We start from the raw sequence: 6,315 nt of genomic DNA, 5'->3' as shown, positions 1-6,315 counted from the left end.
ATTTGGAGGCTCACTTTGGGGGAGCGGGAGAGGATTAAGCTTTATATCTATGCTGCAACTTCTTCTAAATATAAATAGTAGGAACAGGAAAAGAAGAACTCCTTATTTGATCCCAGCTTTTTCACAAACTTGTTTTGTGACTGCTTATAACTGGAGCCAACTGCTCCCCTATACCTACTGGTAGAAGGGACAAATAACACGTGTGATATTTGGTTTGCAACCAGCATGAGCTTACTGAAATGGGACCACTCTGGTTAACAAAAAGGCTGTCTAAATGCAAACGTATGGCTCACACTACTCAACAAGAAGAATTGTTTTATGGCATTGCTTGCCAGTTGCTTTACAGAGACAAGTTCTGGCTTTGAAAACTGCTGTCTCTGCTCACCAGTGGAGTATTTCTATCACAACAGTGATAGGCCTTCCAGAAAGAACAGCAACTTTCACAGTTCATCTTAAATATTTATGTATCTATGATAGCACATCATTTCTGTAGAAAATGTTGATACATATTATTAAATAAGGGTACAGCCAGGGCTCAGCTTGGCCAAGACTTTAAAGCGAACACCTCCACAAGCTGAAGGCCGCTCTACCTACTTTTATCTGAACCTGTATAAATTATGGAATACTTCATCTGTATGATAGTGTACTCATAATGAGTACATATGAGTACTGAGTTCTCATAATCCGTATTAACCCTGCAGATCATGAGCCATCTGCGGTAACTACAGTACTTCCAGCTAAACAAAGATCTTTTTCCCTCCCCTGTTATCCATGCTATATGGAAGGAAAAAAACAATTTGTACTTCAGTAGTTTTCAGAAGATGAGAACTCCTCTGAGCCACAAAAGACAGAACTGACACTCACATTTCTGGAAAAATAGGATGGATATACTTCTTACAACTGTTTTACACCATGTGTTAGCAAACCCACACAAGAGGAAGTTGCTTATTCTAAATATCAGAGACACGGTGTAGGCTTGCTAATACAATGAGAGGCTTGTCTTCTATGTGTGAGAGTTGTTTTTGTTTGCTTGTTTTAGATGCCATGTAACATTTGGATGCTACACAGAGAGGTCTGGAAACAGTGCTTCTGCAGCTGAGTTGATAGCACTGCTATTGTAGAAATCACAGTTCATCTACAGAAAATCTATACAGCAGAAGGTCCATGACTTGGAGTAGCCAGAACATGCACATGGTCTGCCTCATTTCTCTTCACATGCTACGAAGAGCAACAAGCTATCCCATGTAACTTTGCAACCCAAATGAGATTTTTAGACACTCACACTGGCTTTTCTTTCTTTCTTTTTTTTTTTAATTTTAATTAAAAGATTTCTTTACTCTTTGTGAAGAAAAAATACCCAAAACACCTGGGCAGGATTGCCATGAGGACTTCCATTCCCAGCAAAGCTACAATGTATCTATTTCCCCTTCCTCCAATACTTTTTTCCAGTTACTTGAGCACAAAGCAATGCACATTTTTTATCTTACCTAAAAGAAAACCAACCCTTTCAGTTATTTTTTGTACTGCCTTGACACATTTTAGTACCAACCAGTGGCCTGTGCATGAGAGGTCTGAAACCACTGATTTATACAACTCGTCCGTTTCACAGTTTGACCATTAAGACTATTAGAATGCTGTTTGGAAAGAATCTCTGCAAGCTTCTTGCACTTTTCTGAAGATAACAAATACTTGGATGCCCCAGCTGTCATCAACATCGCAGGAAACTTTCACTTAAACCACCTGGATTTCATTTGTGATCAATTGAACTGGCATCTGGGTCTTGTCTTACCACAGAAAAATCATTACTCTTTGTATAATTACATTCTCTGTAGAGAAGATAAGTGTGTTTCCAGGTAAGAAAAATTAAGAGACATTATATTATCTCAGAGTGTTCTCTCCATTAAAGAGAATTTTATCTACTTTTAAATGCATCAGAAATTCACTAAAGCCTATAAAATAAGTGTGGGAGGGGCTAGTTTTGTCATATAGATCAAAAACAAACAAAAAACAAAACCAGAAAACACAGCAGAGGCAAAACATATATGGTATTGCAGCCTATTGCAAAAACAAAACCAGAGCCACTTCTGCAAGCCTCAAAATCCTGCTTAGTTGTATAATGTCAAGCATCAGAGACACCAGGCAGGAACCTTCAGACCCAGCAGGATCAGCTGCTCTGCTGTCCTATGAGTCAGGTGGGAGGAACTATGTCTGCTTTCCCCCACTTCTGGAAAAGGAAAAAGAAAAAGCGTGATCACATTTGCCAGCATGTGAACGCCAACCATATAACTCCACAATTGCAGTGGTCATACAGATTGATGATGGCCCCTATAGCATATAGCTGTTCTGACAGCTATTTACTCTCCAGAGCTGTTTCAAAACTGATGAAAAGAAGTCAATTGGAACAATGATGTTACTTTTCTGCAAAGTTTTAAGAATCTTCCAGAAAGGGTTCCTGAAGCACAATGCCCTCAAAACCTGTGGCTCTCAGAAGAAATCCTTCTAGCATTTTAAAGTCACTTCTATGGAAGAGGGGGAAGGAAAGAAAGAAAGACAGTTTGGAAATATCCTTTAATTGAAATTGTGCCAACCCACAGCTTGTGCCCAAGAGCAAAATTCTGTGCCTAAATGTGGGGTCACCTGTGACTGTAGGACCTCAGTCCCACCTCGCTTTTCCTCACCTGCAGGGCATGGCACTTCTCTCCTTTCTTTCCGTGCTGGTGTCACAGTGAGAGCAGGCAAGATTTGTCCCAGTCTGATGTTCAGCATTCTTAGGATGGACCTGTAAAAATTACTAGGAATTAGGAAAATGTTCTGGTTTCCCCTCAGCCCAAACCATTGCCTTCTCCCAGCTGGTCGCTGGCTGCCCTGGCAGCTCCCGTGCAGCTCCAAGGTCGCGGTTTTCCACCTGACACTTCCCCAGCACTTCCTGGCAATAAACATGCCGAGCAACTTCTAATCTGCTTTCATCCAAGAAACAATAGTTTTCTACTCTCATTCCCGCTAGTCACCCTGCTTTTTCCCTATTTGCATTCATCACTGCTTCTACTGAGAACAAAAGCAAAATATTCATTTCGTTTTGGTGACAAACTGGCTGTATTTATTTCCATCCTGCCCTCACTACATGACAGCCCCACTTCTTCATTTTCCTGGTGCTTCTTCATTTTCCCAGTGGCTGAAGTTTTTTGTTGTTGTTGTTTCTGCTAGTTTTTTGCTCTTTTTTATTACTATTTCTATTAATATCATTTTCAAAATCCATCTCAGTTCAATTCTTGGCAATTTTTACTTTCTTGTTGCACTTTGTTAACCTCACAACATCAGTCTTGCCATAGGCTGGATGTTTACTATTAATATCTGTCCTGCAGCTCTTATTCCCCTCGTATGACTTTAGCCTGTTCTTAAATATTTTTACCTGTGAACTTGGTTCCAAACTCCACATTGTCATTAAATCAAAGAAGCAAATACTTGCAAGGCCTACTCTGCAATTAAGTTTTTATGCACACCAAAACAGCCAGCTTCACAAAGGTTGACTCTTTAAAATCAAAAGCATTGTTTACATGTCCCTTAGCATTACCCCTTCCTTTAATTTGAAGAAATCATTTGATCCAAAGTTGATTTCTAAAACCAGTACTTTCTAATATTCTTATTTTTTTACCAACTCAAAGCTTCAATAGATCAGCACATTTAATTTGTTCAGCAGCCATGTGGAAAAGAAGAGGTGGGTGTTCGTTTCCCAGAATACCTGGATTCTACTATAAAAATGAGCATGTGCTTTAATCTGGAAGGTTAGACACAGTTCTCAGAAGGATTGATCCAGACAGTGTTAGGAAGCCCATTAGCTGCATCCAGGGCTAAAGTTGGGGATAACAGTCCCTTGAGTCTTCTCTAGTGAAGCCCCAAAAGTTATTTGGATGCTTTTCTCTTTCCCTAGGGTGATTTGGGTTCATGCATAGCACCATTTCTTGTTTCTGTACTTTCTGACCTGTTGCAGAATGTAAATTCTTTTCCTGTGCTCACCTCAGAAAGTGACAACACACACCTACACAGAGAGCATCATCCCAATAATTCATTTTCCAAGCGTCCCTAATTCCTGTCTCACATAGGGAGATTTTTTTAAAATCCCGGTCGGAGTCTTGCTGGGCCTATGAGGGCATCCTCTGAGGGTCAAAGAACCTGGAAACACACCTGCTTGCTCAGGACTAGGATTCATTTTTTGTCAAGTTCTGAAGGTATAACAGAAGGATAGAAAGGTTCTTTTAGGAAGTTCAGAGCAGAAACAATTCTGCTTTTGGTCTCTAATCTTTTTGTAGTTTTTCCCTTTTGTAGAGGGAAAAGAAGTGGTTTACTCTCTGTGAATTTTGCAAGGCTGACCTAGAAAGATTCTTGTTGTCCATAAGCATAATAAAGAGACTTTCTATACTGTTATAATTGTGAAGATGTTTCAGGAAAAAATAAATAAATGAAATCTGGGCTAGATACAGCTCTGAATAATCACTCTAAACTTCATCTAAAACTAATTAATTCCCCTCTTCACTTTACAACTATTTTTCTTCAAGAGTTCTTTATGGCTTTGCATGATAGATTTAGGTTCCTCTAGTTTCCCTTGCATACAATTTCATACAAGCATTGAGGACTTCTTACCATGTTAAAACAACTACGTCAGTTCCATAACTGCTCTGGAAATGTAAAATAAAATCACTGGGCTGCAGGCAGTCCCACAGTTATGGAAGGAAAGCCTCCTTTTCAGAGTTACTTCTGTTTCTGGGCATCCCACAGTTTTCACTCCAGGTACACCTGGAGTCACAGGGTTCTTCTTAAGAGGCAGAACTGAGATTCAAGAATTAGAGCCAAACTCAATTTAAATTATAGCCTGCGGTGTAGCTTGGGGACACAGCTATTTCTGACTTCTCTTTACGCCTCTAATCATGCAGCAGTGTTATGTGGCTAATATTAGCCTCGTTAGAAGGCATGAGTTCCAGTCAATGCCTGAAAATTTATGTTTGGACTTGGACACGCCACAGAAATGCCTTCTGGTACTGAATGGCTCAAACCTGCCTTTCCACATGCTGAAGAGTGTCTTATTCCTCACTGAGCCATGCTGAAATGAGGAGGGGTACTGGACGAGTGAGGCACTTCTTACAATAAGAGAAATGAGAACAGGGAAGGGATAAGGGATGGATGCCACTCCCCCCCAACACACATGCAGAGCACTGTTTGACCAGCCAGGGTGGGGTTGGTGCCTCCATACTGAAGATAGCCCCCTATCACTATTGTGCACGTAGTTAAATGCTTATTCACATACCTTGATTACATCCCTCTCCCTGAAGGCAAGGAAACTTCCTTCTTTCTGAATGGAAACACAAGACTTGCTGCAATAAACAAACCCTGAGCTAGTATGCTTGTTGAATACAAAAAACAAAAAAACACTTTTTTTTTTCCCACTAGACTTTTTTTTTTTTCCCCTGAAAAACAACAACAAAAAACATAGCATTTTTGTTGTTTCTGTTGTAAAACCAGCAGCAGATTATAAACCTTCCAGCCACCCATGGAGAGCCCCTAGTGACTCATCAGTACCACAGGGCGGTACCTGCCTCACCTGCACAGCTGCCCAGGTGGTGAGGTTTGGCTCTCTGACGGGATAGGATCACAGAACCACAGACTGGTTTGGGTTGGAAGAGACCTTAAAGACCATCTGGATCCACCCCTCCTGCCATGGGCCAGGTTGTCCAAAGCCCCATCCAGCCTGGCCTTGAGCACCTCCAGGGATGGGACATCCACAGCTTCTCTGGGCAGCCTGTGCCAGTGCCTTACCACCCTCTGAGTGAACAATTTCTTCCTTATATCTAATCTAAATCTTTTCTCTTTCAGTTTAAAACCTTTTACTCGTCTTGTCACTGCACTCCCTGACACAGAGACCCTCCCCAGCTTTCCTGCAGGCCCCCTTTAGTACTGGAAGGCCGCTGTAAGGTCTCCCCAGAGCCTTCTTTTCTCCAGGCTGAACAACCCAAACTCCCTCAGCCTGTCTTCATGGAAGAGGTGCTCCAGCCCTCTGAGCATCTTCATGGCTCTCCTCTGGACTCGTTCTAATACTTCCATGTCCTTCTTGTGCTGGGGCCCCAGAGCTGAATGCAGTGCCCCAGGTAGGGTCTCACAAGAGCAGAGTATAGGGGCAGAATCACCTCCCTCACCCTGCTGGCCACGCTGCTTTTGATGCAGCCCAGGATGTGGTTGGCTTTCTGAGCAAGGGCAGCGTCACACAGCTGACAGTCCCAGCCTCACTTTAGACATGCTTAATGCAACAGAGAGGGGTACAAAACC

General features: G+C 41.8%; 1 long non-coding RNA gene across 1 annotated transcript; it reads right to left on the bottom strand.

Moving 5' to 3' along the window:
- Positions 1 to 2,082: 2,082 nt before the first annotated feature.
- On the bottom strand, positions 2,083 to 4,795 carry LOC121064155. Its single transcript, XR_005816356.1, has 3 exons — positions 4,639 to 4,795; positions 2,679 to 2,779; positions 2,083 to 2,224 (listed from the first exon to the last, which is right to left on the bottom strand). It is a non-coding gene; the product is annotated as an uncharacterized LOC121064155 (long non-coding RNA).
- Positions 4,796 to 6,315: the final 1,520 nt, after the last annotated feature.

The sequence above is a fragment of the Cygnus olor genome, chromosome 1 (assembly GCF_009769625.2).
Source record: "Cygnus olor isolate bCygOlo1 chromosome 1, bCygOlo1.pri.v2, whole genome shotgun sequence".
Taxonomy (NCBI): Eukaryota; Metazoa; Chordata; class Aves; order Anseriformes; family Anatidae; genus Cygnus; species Cygnus olor.
This window is presented reverse-complemented; position numbering and strand designations above follow the sequence as displayed.